General features: G+C 40.3%; 1 protein-coding gene across 2 annotated transcripts in view; it reads right to left on the bottom strand.

The window, feature by feature from the left end:
- NLGN4X (neuroligin 4 X-linked) overlaps nucleotides 1-15,505 on the bottom strand; it is a 176,996-nt gene extending 161,491 nt beyond the window's left edge. For both annotated transcript variants that reach the window (XM_071566109.1, XM_071566287.1), the window contains exon 1: nucleotides 15,130-15,505. The gene's annotated coding sequence lies outside the window, so the exon portion shown is untranslated. The remainder of the gene's footprint in view (nucleotides 1-15,129) is intronic.
- Nucleotides 15,506-15,889: the final 384 nt, after the last annotated feature.

Genomic DNA, 15,889 nt, shown 5'->3' with positions numbered 1-15,889 from the left:
GAATAGTTTGAAAGATTGAATCAGTCAGTAACCAGATCAGGAAATTCCGTGGGCATTGCTGTTTGCCACTACAGAAGCCAAGATCATCAAGGGTAACACTGTACTCCCTGTTGAGGTACCTCAGCTTCTAACAAATTTAGCCATCTGATTATGCAGCATCATTCCTCAAAGTACAGTCTTCTGAATGTGGCATTTCTGGGAACAGCACCAAAATATGACAGCAATAACTGTATGAGTTGTTAATGCCTGTGGCTAGATTTTGTATTTTGGAATACCTTGAGGCACTGGGTAATGTAGATATTGGGCAATCCTTGTGATGATTTACAAAGTCATAGAGCATCTAAATGTACCATGGCAATTACTGTTTGATAAATGATGCAGTCTTAGGAAGAGAGGACACCCTTCCTTCCAAAGAATCCATTATGAAAAAAGAAAGTTACAGGGGAATACAAAGTCACCTCATACTTTCAAATAGTGAAAAAATAAGTACTGGGTTTATTTATATGAACACAGCAAAAAATAAAGTAAATTATGGGGGTTTGTCTTAAAATAACACTATATAGTTTAAAAATAAAGGTATTCTATGGATAAACTATGTCTACCTAGAGCAAGCCACACACAAAGACCCTTGAAATTCTCTATACTCTGCCTTTTTGAGAAAAAAGAAGCACTCAGGCAAAAGTTCTACCTTCTTTCTATGTGACCCTGATTTTTGTATCTTTGATGTTAAGTGATCTAACAGGAATTTTTCATTCATGAATGCTCTCAAAGCATATTTTGCCTTGAGTATACTAATATCTCAGCCAAAGTAATGCCAAGAGTCTGTAGTTCACAGCTTCCTAAGTTTTCCCCTAAGCTGCTGAGGCAGTGTTTTCTGGAGCCTCCATAACGTTATTTTTCTTTTTTTCCCTTGATGTTCTCAAGCTCTAGGTCTTGTGTTGTTGTGATCACAGTTTCACAACTGCAAATCCCAATAGTTCTGTATGGCAGGTGCTTGCAGAAAAAAAACTATAGCTACAGAGAATAGTCCCTCTTTTGCCCATTCTTCTACATCAGTTTTCCTGACTTTTGTTGCTTACAATAGAGGAACACAAAATGCAGTACACAGAAAAAAAAAAAAAGAGAGAGAGAGATAAAAAACACTTAAATACTTAGTAAATATTGCCCAATAATAATTTTTGATAACCAGTGTGCAACATTTGAATCTAAACATTATCATGTTTCAAATTAAGACTGATAGCATCGATAACTGAAACAACCAACACTTTTTGCGTAACAATACTTATGAAAATTTTCAGTGAAAATTCTTTCCTATGTCTCTAGGCTGCCAGACCAGGAAAAAAAGAAATGAAGTCATACAATCATAAAATCACAGAATCATTAAGATTGGAAAAGACACCCAAAATCAACTTCAACCTTTGACCAATCACCACATGTCATCTAAACCAAAGCACTGTCATGTCCAGTTGTTTCTTCAACACTTCCAGACATGGTGACTCCACTCCTTCCCTGGGCAGCCTGTTCCAAAGCTTAAGCACCCTTTCAGTGATTTTTTTTTCCTGATGTCTAACCTGAACATCTCCTGAGGCTGACTTGTGTTGTTCTGTTGCTCACTTCCTGGGAGAACAGGCCAACCCCCACCCTGTTACAACCTCGTTTTAGGTAGTTATATAGAGCAATAGGGTCACCACTAAGCCTTCATTTCTCCAGGCTAAAGAACCCCAGCTCCCTCAGTCACTCATCATATGACTTACTCTAGAGACCCTTTGCCAGCTTCATTGCCCTACTCTGGACTCACCCCAGCACCACAGTGTCTTTCCTGTAGTGAGGGGACTACAGAACTGAACATAGTATTCAAGGTGGACCATCACCAGTGCCAAGTACGGGGGAAAATCACTTCCCTGGTACTGCTGGCCACACTATTTCTGATACAAGCCAGGATGCCACTGGCCCTCTTGGTCACCTGGGTACACTGCTGGCTCATGTTCAGTCAGCTGTTGACCAGCATCCCCATGTCCTTTTCTGCTGGGCAGCTTTCTAGCCACTCTTCCTCAATCCTGTAGCAATACATGGGGTTGTTGTGACCCAATGCAGGACCCAACACTTGATCTTAGCAATCCTCATACAATTTGCCTCAGCCCATCAATCCAGCCTGTCCAGATCCCTCTGCAGAGCCTGCCTCACATCCAGCAGGGCAACCCTCCACACAACCTGTCCTCTGGAAACGTGCTGAGGGTGCACTCAATCCCCTCATTCAGATCACTGATAGAGATGTGAAACAGGACTGGCCCCAACACCGAGCCCTGGGGAACACCACTTGTGGCTGGCTGAGAACTGGGTGTAATTCCATCCACCACCACCCTCTGGGACTGGCCATGCAACCAGTTCTTAACTCAGCAAAGAGTGCACCTGCCCAAGACATGGGCTGTCAGTTTCTCCAGGAGAATTATGTGAGAGACAGTATCAAAGGCTTTGCTGAAGTCCAGGTAGACTACATCCACAGCCTTTCCCCCATCCACTATGCTGTTCACCTGGTCATTAAAGGAGATCACATCAGTCAAGCAGTACCTGCCTTTCCTAAACCTATGCTGGCTGTGCCTGATCCCCTGGTTGTCCCGCACATGCTAAGTTATCACACTCTTTCAGCTTCCTACCTTATCTTGGTGGATAGGCCAGAGTGACTCCTGGCATGACTTTAGTTACATCCAGATCAGAGAACCTGGAAGCATTTCCCAGTCTGAGTTCTGAAGCTATATCCTGATTCTGGTTTTGGGCTAGGGTCACATTTTCTTTTTTTCTTATCCTTCCCAAAGTGGTAATTTTGTCCATTTCTAAAGCAGGAATGAGAGGTGTTGCAGGTTTGCAGTTTTCTCTGTCTAGATACAGGAAAAACATTTTGCCTTCTACAGGAGATTAGCCAAATAAAAAATGAACTACTAAAAAAAAATGAAACAAAAAATAAATTCATTCCTTTGTTCCTCTCCTCCCTCCCCCAAAAAATCTGTTCTCAAAGATATATGAAAGACTCTGAAGACCATGTAACAGTCTAGACAAAGTCTACATTCTTCACCTTCATCTGATCTCTTTCTCCTTTTTTGTGGAATAACATTTATGTTATTGCAAATAAAGGCAAAATGTTGTTCTAAAAAATGGAATTCTTCAGCCAAACGTTTTATCAATCATCTCTAGAAAGCTACTTCTGGGCTCCTTACACAAAATTCAGTGTTTATTTATTCACAGAAAGTATGAACTATAAATAATGAACCCTGGAGCGTGTCAGAGAATAAAAAGAAATTGATGCAAATTAATAAAGAATGTTGTAATGGAGCTTTTCCCCTCCATTTTATTTTTCTTCTTTCTATACCTGAAACTTCTAACTGTCTAAACACAAAGTCTGAATTTAGAAAATACCATGAATTAGGAACTAAAAACATTTCCACTTGGAATTCTGATAAAATATAATCCTCCCATTTATCAAGAGTCATCTAAAGGGGACAAATAAAATGTAAATTTCTCTCTAAAAAGCACTTAGCTTCCAAGCCTATTTACACATAGTAAAATGTGTGCCATGTTCAAGAATCTCATTTTCACCACCTCCTATCATTCACCTCTATCCTCATCTTAACTTTTCAGAATCTCAGTGTCAAGAAGGTTAATGCAGTTACATGAATTTGTGATGGACCATTTCACTCACATTCACTAGGGCAAACATATATAGCTGGCAGGTAAACAATTTACTCCACAGAAAACAAGTTCTTCTTAGCTGAAAAGAGACCTCTGCCAAATTAATGCATTAAATGAGATGTTAGCTGCAAGAGGAGGGGGGAAATCCTGGAAACTGACTGTCTTTTTTCAGGCACTAAATATTTCCAGACACTCAGATATTAGGCACTATGTCAATGAAGACAATAGTATAGACCAATGCAAAACCAGTGTTACTGAGATCTTAGTCATGCTTTTAATCCTTTAAATATACAGCTCACAGAAAGTGAAGAAAAATTTCTCTTAAAACTGGTGTTGTACGCATTATGTCCACTTATACACAGGAAAAGGCTTTTTATTAAGAACATGGAAGGCTACTAGCACTCTGCATCCTCTGAGGAAAAACTGTTTTCTTCTGGCTGCTTTCTTACCAAATACCTCCTATTTTGAGCTAAGCAGAGTACATCAATTATATTTTGCTTTAAAAAGTGATCAGAAAAAAGTTTTGTAACTATGAAACATGAGTTAGATGTGAAGTAATGGTACAGCAGCAACTGAACATTCTTTATCAACTATTACATTAATATCTTTGAGTGATGTATATGAGTAGGATGAAGATATATTTTACTATCATTTTCTTCCCCTCCCCCCAATGTACCAGTGACAGAACCATTAAAACCCACATAGTTTTTTAAGCCTGCCTTTATATAATCCCAGTTAAATTTCTCCACATTCTGTACACACTTCTTTGCAAGACTAGTTTCTCTGAGAAACTGCAGGTTTATAGCAAAATTTGCCATGTGGAGAAATGCAAACGAACAAACAAAAGCACATAAACAGGACACTAAAAATGTAAAGAAAACAAACAAACAAAAAACCAACCAAATAATCCAACACCCAAAAAAGCCATGTATTTGAAATTAAACAAAAAAGATGATTCATTCTAATTCTTAGGAAAAACAGGATAAAAACAAACAAACAAGCATTCCTAAATAGAAATCTATTCAGTGATGACACCATTGGATATGGTTGCTTTACCTCAAGAAATATTGTATTTGGACAAAAAATATTTTAAAATACTATTCAGAAGGAAACAGACAATTTCAAAGCATACAATCTAGATTGTAACAGTGATGATGATACTAAGAATCTTATTTTCACCTTGACACATAGCATCTACTACATTGCATCCCGTCAGACTAAACCAAACCCTCATGTCCAAAAGCATCACCTCCTCTTGTAAATCCACCTTGATTCATATCCTGATATTGTAAGTTCTCCAGAATCCAGTATTTGAACTGTCAGTCCTTTTACTATTACACTCTCTATGCTCTTGTATGTCTACTATCCTTGTGTGTCATCATAGTCTTCTTCTATGAAAGTTAATCATCTCAACCTTCCTTTGAAACTGGTCATCTTCTGCTACACATTGTGTGTCTTTTTGTGTCTACAGATTCTGACTAGGATGGGCTTCTTGAGGCAATGATATGAAAAGGAAAACACCCCACCAAGTTAGAGATGATGAATAAGAGAAGGGGTTTGGCCATTTAGGAAGCATCTTCATCTTGCACAGAGGAAAAGGTAAGAACCAGAATATACAGTCTCCTCATCTTAGACATAAATATGCTTAGTGCTTAGCTTTCAGGCCTTAAGAGGTAGAGGTTGTGTTGCAAATGCTATCAATACTGTTAAGAAACCCATCAATTTTGTCTTCCAAAAATGGAACTGGACTTTCTCTTAATGTCTTAGGATTTTATATATTTGTAGATTTTTATATAGCTATATCACTTCGAGGTAGTAACTAACAGTTTCTAACAGCTTTAACTTTGTGCTACATTCCTGAATTGCTGTGTTAAGGGTACACATGTACCAAGACTTGAATAACAGTACATATTATTGTCAAAATCAGATACTATTTTAGACATTTTAATCAAAGCAATAGAAGGCCCAGAGACCTTGGAGATGCTCCAAAGAAGGAACACAATGTGAGGAAGATGATAGTGAAGAAGTAAGGGGTCTTGAGACCTCTCACTCAGTTCCAGGGGAGGTGTGCCAAGGACCTGAAGGAGGTTTTGTGAGTGGTCAAGTCTTAAATAGAATGTAACCTTTAGTTATGGCAATTAAGTAGTGTCATAAATCAGTAAGTATCCCTGTACTGCTGCACACTGCTGTCTCTATACACTCAGGTAAACGTGGCCAGAGCAGGGCCTCCTGCTCCCCCCATCTCATCCAGGCAAGCCATGAAGAGCCTCAAGCCTCACCTAAAGAAACATGAGCCTGTCCTTGAAGGCAGTGTGTGTCTCTCTATACTTTGAAAACTCCCATTAAAGAACTGCTCTTTACCCTAACTAATGTTGTCTCAAAAAGTTTTCCTTTGATTTTAGGCAACACTCTCTATCATCCTTATTGATATCTCAGGCTCCACGCAGTATCTTCTCCAACTTTACACATTTTGGTTTCTGTTGAATAAACTAGCTCTAACTGGTTTCAGAAAGCAGTGAAGTATCAACCTTAATGAAATGGGCCACCCTACAAGTCCAAAGAAAAATTGAAATCTACCAAAGAAGGATGCATCTGTGAAGTGCTATTATCCAGCGATCATTTACTCATATACAAAATGCAAGACTTATTTAGCTTTCCAATCCTACCAAGCTAATAGCTAAGAGAATTCAATAGACTGCCACTATTACAACTGCTCTCATCTCCTGTCTTTTCTACAGCATTGCTAATGTAACTTCTACATTGCTAATACAATTTTGATTGCCAGAACGAGAAATTCTTCACAAAAAGACACTCGAATTCAGCATAACAGAACTGCAAATGCAAATCACCCAAGAGATAATGGGGTTTTTACTTTAGCTATTGAAGTCATGGTCACGACATTGACCAGTATTACACCCTTATTAAATCATGAATGAAAAGCATTTCACAGGCTCTGGGATGCTAAGACAAATTACAAAGTTACAGGAAAAGAAAACAAACAAACAAACAAACAAACAAAACCCTTGTGGAAAAGGAAGAAACAGAGAAAATTAAAGATCCTAACTACATGCTCTAAATTCAGTTTTCCCAAGCTAAAACTTTTATAGACAAGGCAGATTTGGGCAGAAGGACAATCTACTAGAACATCGTATTTCCAAAGCCAACGGGGAAAGGAAAATACAGATTGAAAATTACAAGGATTAATATACATTTGCTACACTATAGCACAAAAGAGGATAGACCAGCTCTGCTACTGAAGAACTACTTTTGCTTGTGCTTGCATGCCTCTCCATGAGCATAACAATTCCATGCAAGAGTAATGGCACAATCTAACTGTACAATTAATGCCCTGCATTTCAGTAACATCACACCTCTGTACCAGATCAAGGCAGATAAATCAATGCAACATGCCTTTCATTGTCCAAGAGTATGAAAATTTTACTGGCTCTTCTAGGTTACTCTTTTTTTTTTTTTTTGTAAATATAAATGCCAGCTGGCCTTACTCCTAAGGTGCTGTATCCAAAACTTTTATATTTAAAGATTACCTCAAACTAATATAAACATGAAGCATTTATCTACAAAAAAACCTGTAACTCCAACACAGCTTTACCTACAAGATCTTGCAAAAGAGAAAGACATAACATATGTAAGATTAAAAAAGGTATTTTCTTAGTAACTGTTGAACTGTTGAGACTGAAGCAGTAAGTCCACTTATCCTGCACTATACCTTGTGCACCTGAACTAAAGCAAAGTACTATCAAAATGAGCATGAAATTAATACGCTAGCTCTTCCCTAAGGAGAGCTCCTCCAGCTCCACAATTAATTTCCAGTTATGCCAACTGCTATTATTTAATCTGTCAAAAACACTGGATCTACATCATCTGTCCCCAAATTTACCACCTGCACATTTGGAAACGACATACACCGAACATTTCTAATTCAGGCAGCAGACCTACTGCTGGCTGTGTTAATACAAATTCACAGCCTCAAGCACCACAGCTCATCTGTCCAGCTGTGCATAATTTGCAGAAAGTTCTACTTCCCCTCATACCGTTGTGTACTGAAAATTTACCTTTGCTTTCATGTATACGATATAAAATGTAGTAGGCAGACATAATAGTAATTACATTAGTGATAGGGATATATTTGGATTGGGAGGCTACAGCAAACAGATCAGTGACTATGTATGTGACTGGGAAGGAACACTATGATTGATAAATGTCATCCTAAAGTGCTGCATTGAACCATCTGCACTAAAGTTTGGGTGAAGGGTATGTTTGATACATCAGTAACTCACTAGCTGCTTCTTCTACTTTTTGCTGTAATCTTTTTTCACTCTTTGCATAAGACATCCCATAAAATCCAGATACAGTCCTATTACCTAAAAAACTTCAGAGTTTTAGGAATGGCAGATTTACCAAAGATTCACACAGGCTTCCCACCTCTTCTTACCTTATTTCCTTTGGAATTCAAAAGAGAATTTTTGCCCTTTTTTGTCACAATCATGTATAAAATCATATTGAAAGCTATGATCCAAAAACAGTACAACTGAACATCCAGGGAGATAACAATACAGTATTAAAATACCGGTGTGGAGATTAAACAAAAACTGCCTCTTTAGCCCAGCCACAACTAATGAGATGACTGAATGACTGGAAAGGTGTACAGACTGGATGTACATACTCCATCTAACATGTGCTCAGTCTCTCTGAAAAACAAATCCAAGAAACTTCATGAAGAAATCACAGAAACAAGTCTGTACAACCACTTGTCTTTATAAACACAGTCACCAACAGAACCTGAGTTGAGACAGAATGTGCTCCTGTATCATCTAGGACATGTAATCATTTTAGTCTGCATAATCTTCTTGCAACAGTCACTTCAAGGAAGGAATGGAGAAGTTCATAGTCTATGTTTTTATTTGTGTTTTTCAAACCAAGGTTTGAAAGCAATTTCATTAGCAGAACTTAATTGGAAGAAAACTTTTATACTCTATGTATGACACTGCCAGCTCTATGCAAACACTTCATACAATTTCAACCAAACACTACAGGATGTGACCAAAGCCTTTTGAAATTAATGGGTATGTTTGCACTGAATCCAACAAGACCTGGTTGCAAGCCATTAGTCTGCCAATAGTCTGTTTACCTTGGTCCTATTACAGAAGTCTTTTAATATTAGTGGTTTATCCTACAACCAGTAAGAAAATGAGTGAAAATGTCTCATACATTAGACAACATTTGCCTTATATAATCTCTTATATGAATAATACACTAATTTTGTTTATTTGAAAAGATAGGTCTGAAAAACATTCACAGCAGATCACAGAAGGAAGAATCATATCTCAAAGCATAATATTTTTTATATAATTTGTAGGTAATTTGTTCTGTATAGGACCATGTGCTCAAAAGATGCATTTCACAGATAAGGGATGTAGATTTTTGAAGTAAAGTAAGTAGATAGAAAAGGAGAAAAAAATGCTTCTTTATTTTCAGAAAAACAATTTTTAGATGTGTAATTAAACAATTGATAAATTTTGAGTAATTTCCTGCTCTTTTTAATTGCAGAGTTCTGTGTAGTGTCTGCAAAATACTTTATCTCACAGAAGAAAAACTGTCCAGCACATCAACTTTCAAGTACAAGATTGATGCAAAACTTAAAAATGCAGTCTAAAATCAGTACTACAAAAGACAGAGAAATAAACCCAAAGAATCTGTTTCCATTTCAAATTCTTTTAATTCAGAAAAGGCTATCAGCTTTGTCCCTGTTCTATTACATTTGGATATATATGAAGTAAGGATTTTATGCATCAGAAGTCAAAAGTGTGACATATAATGTAGTATTCGTTGGAATAGAGCAAATAAATATTTGGAGGTGATTACTGCAAAATCTGTTTTGGAGGGAAAAAACCTCATCAAACAGAAGAGTTATTGAAGTCTATCCACTTACTTTCCTCCAGAATTCAAAAACATAAAAGACCCCCTGTTACAGAAAATATGACTAATTTATTTGAGCCCTCTCCATAGTATTTCTCTAAAAAGTGTTTTTGGAAAGACTTGTTGGCATTAAACTGAGTATCCTCACACTAAGGGTGCAAATTGATATTAAAACATCAAGAAGCTTGATCACTAACCCAGCTGTGTATGGCAACAATGCCACAAGATGACCACATGATGGCACTGACCAAGACCGCTGGTCAGTCCCAAAAAGGCTATTAACTTGACAGTAACATACAGAACTTGAAAATCTCTTCCTTCCAGATCTGTACTGGGCCTGTAGCCCAACAGCACACCACAGTAACAGACATTTTCAAATCAAGCCATTAGACCACTTTAATTAACACTTTGGGACAGAAATCTCATTCATGATTGTCCTCTTCCATTTCTGGCTGTCCTAAACCTTGAATTGGCAATGATTACCTCCACCTGGGGCACAAAGGAAAAGCCTTCTCTCTGAACTCATCTGCATGGAGAAGCAATAGGCTATTTGTTTTGTCTACTGTGTTCAAGAGAAGCAAATCTGAAAAATACTGCTAGATGGATGTTTGCTACTGTCAAATCATGCCACTACTATTTCATCTGTCATCTATTATGCTGAAATATTTAAGCGGATTAGCCTTAATTATCTGTGTAAATAAACCTCAAAAATACTTTTAATTTATTAAAAAAATCATACACAAGTAAACACAAATTTGTATTTATATTCATCCTATATATGAAATCATGACAATCACTGCAAAATTAGTGAGAGTGCCATTCATTTTCAGAGCTTACCCCTCTTGAAAGGCTCAGCCTCCACATCGAGTTGCAAATCTCAGTTGGCACATGAATAACAGAAGATAGACAAGTGTGGAAAATCCTAACCAACCCTCTACTGAAGCTAGTCAGTGGCATACACTCTGCGAAATAACATCCTATGACACTGAGTAGTGTGTGGGCTCAGCACAGAAGACAGCCGAAAGAAAGAATCATACATTGTGACATCAGTGACTACAATTTATTTTTAGATTATTACAGTACAAATCTGAGCATTCCTAGCTAGGGATCATTCCAGCATGTGGTAATGCATTCGGTTTGAATTAGCCATGACACTGGTAAAGCCCCACTGCAGATTTCACAGGCTAAGACAGTATTCTACAAGGGCTACTTCTATTCAGACCCTCACACGACCTATGCGTGCCAGCCTTAAAGTAACCCTGTTTCCTCTACAGTTTATTGTCAATGTCAAAATTCATCCTCATTAGTGTACACAGGTTAAAGACAGATGAGCTTGCCAATAACATCTCCAGAATAATTTCCTACCTTTTAAATTCAACCACTTCACAATGTCTATAAATCTTATCTTTCAATTTTTTCTTCTCTAGACTTTCATCCATTTCCAAGTTGAGAAAAGGTTATTACCTTTGTGCCCTATCTTATTGCTAAAAGTTTTCCAAAAATATTGTCAATAAAACTTGTTCTTCCTCCACTAGACAGCAAGGTGGTTTTTCTCTTTGGTGTTTCTTTATTGTTGCTTTTTCATTTTTCTTTCAAATCCAATCTGGGGACTACTAAAACAAACACAATGAGAAGTGGAGAACTATTAAAAGGTGACAGAGTTGAGTACATAACCCTGTCAGGTGTGAGGATCGAAATGGCTCACAGCATAAATGCTTTATAAACATTGCTTGAGAACAACTGAGCTGAACTGTGACAGAGGATATCAGCAGCTGGACATGAGATACTTATATTGATTTGTGCAGCTCAAGTTTATGTTTCATTAGATTTTTTTTTGAAGACTCACAGCCTTATAATTCAGTGCACAAAACTAACCAATTTACTCATGCAGAAGAGATCTTGAATCCCTATGACAAGTCTTCAAGTGACAGAATGACTAAATTACATGTTAGTTATAGCATGATGCTTATTCCTGTCCTACCCAGGTGGAGCTGTTCTTTACACTATGTGATTCAGCCATCAAATAGCGACATGTGTGCCTGAAAGGCCAAGAGGAGGCTGTACAGAGAAACTGACAAAAACAAATGTGCAAACCTCTGTGTTGCAGTCAGTAAATGTTGCTTGAATCACTCTTTTGTTAAAAAAAAAAGCCAAACAAATCCTTGTTTCTATATGATACCTTCAATACAAAGCTTCAGTTAAACAGTTTTTCTGTCTCTTGCCTTCAGCTCTACATGACAGGCCTTCAGCTGAAGGATGCTATTAAGATTGACATTTTTATCAAATGTAAAAATTTTCAGGTGAATGATCTGCCCAAGAACATGGGATCAGCTAAAAAGATACAGTATTAGTAAGAATAAAAAATATATAGGATAGCATGGTATCTCCAGTAAACCTACAAGTTTTATCACTTGTGCTAATTTAATTCATTGGTCTGTTTCATTCATGCTATGAGGCTTGTTTTAGTTTGCTTGCATTGTGTTGTCTTTAAAAGAAATTACACTGATCACTGTGCTTTGCTGATCAAGAAAAAAAAAATTGGGAATCTTTGAATTTACAGTCTACATGGTTTTGATACAGCACTGCATTTTAAAACAATAGTGGGCTAGTGATCACTCCCTCCAGAAATGCAGAAGAAAATGTATTTTGTTACCTATATGAATGCATTCTAGTACAGACCAAAACTAAGGGTCATTAAACTCATTAAAAAAATAAAGGGGGGGGAGAAGGAAAAAGGAAAGGATTCAAAATAGCTTTGAACTAGCTTGGTCTTCTTGAAGACCAAGACATTTTGGATGTCAAACTGAATTTCAATTTTAGTATCTGCTACAACTTAATAGATTGCACTTGCACACAACATACCAACAATAACTGGATCCATATGATACATAGGCATATCAATATAGAAGAAGGAGAGAGCAATAACAGCTATATTTAAACACAAACGAGCCATAATTTCAAGATTGTATATATGAGGTCAAAACCAAATTTCTTGTTCTGTTATTCTGTGAAAATTACATGCAACCATACATACTGCTGTTTTGAGTAACCAGAAACTGTATGACATGTTTTCATGTTCTCAGACTAATGATTCATTGGAATATGATTCATAAGACAATGCATGCATGCAACTCTCTACTCAGTCCTTAGTGAACACCTATATAGAAGCTAGCTATATAGAAGCCTACATAGATACTGACAGAAAATAAAATGCACATTTTTAAGTGAAATGAAAATAAAATGCAGGGCTCTTTTGACACATGAAATCAGCTTACTTTTACAAAGCAAGGCCATGCCCTTATCTAGGAATTAAAACTAGTGGAAACAATTACTTCTTGGGGTGACAATTTATTTATTTCTTTAGTGTCAACATAGAATGTTTACATCTAATAATAATTAATTTTTAAAATATGGACTACTGCTCTTTGATTTATGAGATCGCTATATTAGCAGTTCCATTTATGTTTTCAGAGGAGAAAAAATATCAGGGATTTCCATTTCAGTCTAACTGCTTGTAAATTCCTCTAATTAAGAACTGGTTTCCAATCACTAACTTCTCAACACTAGTATGTATGCCCTTGACATTATTAATTTAAAGCCGAAAAATCAGACTAGAATTTCAAGACTGTTTGCTTTCCATACTTACTACATATGGCTAAAAAGAGGTGTTTGGGGGGGGAGCGGGGGGAGGGGGGTTGGGGTGAGGTTTTCTTGTTTGTGGAGGGTTTTTGTGACGGTGGGTTTGTTTTTAAATACAAAGTATCTAAACTTGCTTGTGCGCTTCCAGACATCCCTGCGACAGGCAGTACCTGCACAGCTGGACCCGGGCACCCGCACCGCGGCTCAGGTGCCGCCGTCCCTCCCTTCTCACCGCCCGACCGAAGCTACTTCCCAACTGGCCCTGCCGCCGCTGGCCGAGTTCTCCGCCTCCACTCCCCCAAGTTTTCCCACTCCCCGCGCTCCCCGCCACCCCAATCCCAACAAAGCCCCCAAACTTCCCGCTGGAAGGCGGCGGGGCGCGCGGCGTTGCGGCGCGGGAGGCGGCGAGCGCGCGGCTGGAAGGGCCCGCACCGCCACCTGGCGGCCGCGCCCCGCCCCTGCCGCGGCCCCCGCAAACTACTCTCCCCCTCCGCGCCGGGAGCCCGAACCGGCCAAGTTTTCCGGCCGCGCCGCCATCTATTCTTAGCCCCGCTCCAGGCACGTCGGCGGGACACCCTCCCCGATCCGCTCCTGCTGCCCGCGTCCCGCACCCCTCCGCAGCGGCCGCGCGGGGCGCGCCCCGTCCCTGCGCTCCCGCGGGGATGTGCGCGGGGACGAGCGGGCGGAAGAGTTGATGCGGCGGGGCCGCCCCCGCGCCCCGGCGCGATGCGGGGCTCTCGGCGGCCTTTCCCCGGGAGGGGGCAAAGCGCGGCGGCCGCGGAGGCGCTTGACGCTGCCAGCCCCCACCTCGCCCGCCCCCGCCCCAGCTTTGCAGAGAAGCCGATTTACTGTCGAGCTGGGCATGGAGAGGGGGGTTGCGAGGGGTGGCGATGGTGCTTTTTTTTTTTTTTCCTTATTTTCTTTTTCCCCCGCCCCCAGGCACCGGTCCGCGCACGCTGGCTCTCTCCAGTGCCAGTCCCCGCTCCATCACGTGCGGAAGCCCATGCCCATCACAAAAGCGGGCATTTTACCCGTGCCCGGAAAGGAAAGAAAGAAAGAAAGAGTGAATGAATGAATGAAAAATAAGAAAGGAGAAAGGGAAAAGGAGAAAAAGAAAAAAATGAAAAAGGAAGAAGGAAAACACACTGAATAGCTCAAGCGAAAGCGGGTGAACCGCTTAATCTAAGAAGTGCCAAGATTTCCTCTGACCAGCCCCCTCCCTTGTTCTCTTCTCCCCCACACCGCCCGTCCCCATCCTTTTTCGTGCTTATGGTGGTGGCGAGGAAAGTGCTTAACTAAAAACCTACATGTTGGTTTTGTGTTTCCCCGAAAACCACAGGCACACACCGAGCATGAGGTACCGCTCCTGCCCCTCTCCGCGCTTGCAGGAAACTGTGGCTTCGCTCTTTTTCTCTGCCTGTACTGCAGATATTTCTCCCTCCTCTCCTCCACACTCTTCTGTTTATTTGGCTGAAGGCAGAGCTACTTTGTAAACATCTCACACAGAACCCCAGAACCTTTCCAAATAGCTGATTGCAGCAAAATGCCTCCAAACAAATTATGGTGCAAAGGGGATATAGGGGACAAGACCGAAGCGGGTAAAAAAGAAATAAATTTCCATAAACATCCATTTGTGACAACGAGATCGCGTATGATGGTGGAAATGTCAGAAAGAAAGTATCGCTTTATCATGATGGTAAAGTAAAAGCACAGACGACTGCAGCAAACTGCTCGCCCTTTGCCAGAGTATCAACTGCAACACCTCTCCCTCTTTCCCCCACGCTCGCCGAAAAAAATGGGGGTGGGGGTAGAAAAAGCAATAGGAAAAAATGAAAATGAACACTCAAACTGCAAATCCAGTACTCCTACCTTAACACTGGGATAGCTGCAGAAGCATAGGGATCTTTTTTACACAGCCAGAATCTTTCAGGAAATCCTCTCGGGCTATCATGCAGCCAGGATTATTCACACACGGTTCCTGCTCCCCTTTTTGGAATCCAACGCGATTGGCTTCTCCAAAGGAATGCAACGACCACGAAAAGGGGGGAAAAATTAAAAATAACAACAAGAAAGACAACAACACTGGATTTGAAGGAAACTCGTGTTCTCGGTTGTACGCGACCTACATTCAGGCAGAAAATTCATTGCAATCAGTGCGAGAGGGAGAGTTGAGTCTGCGAGTAGGAGCTGTGATTGCCTATGCAGAGACCGAGCCGCGGAGAGACTGATCTGCAAGGCAAGGCGAGCTGGGAGAGGGAGATTGGGGGGGGGGGTAGAGGGGGAAGAAGAGAGAGGGGAGGGGGGAAGAGGTCCAGGCTGTACCAGGCTCTCTCCTCCCGCTATTGGACCAAACTGAATGAAATTCACAAAGCCGGCAGCCAATGGCTCCCCGCAGCCGGCCCCATCGCTACAGAAACCGCATCTCCATCCACAGCCCCCTGCGAAGGAGCGTCGCATCCCCGCGCGAAGCGGCGCTGGCGGAGCCGGAGCCGGAGCCGGGTGCTGGACAGGTGGGCTCTGCGCACATGGAGGAGTGAAGATGTGCCTCTGTGTGTGTGTTCGAGAGGATCACACAATTCACACTGTCGATCTCTCTGCTCCATGATCATGTACAGCAAGTGCAGTCTTT

Source organism: Pithys albifrons, chromosome 1 (genome assembly GCF_047495875.1).
Source record: "Pithys albifrons albifrons isolate INPA30051 chromosome 1, PitAlb_v1, whole genome shotgun sequence".
NCBI lineage: Eukaryota > Metazoa > Chordata > Aves > Passeriformes > Thamnophilidae > Pithys > Pithys albifrons.
This window is presented reverse-complemented; position numbering and strand designations above follow the sequence as displayed.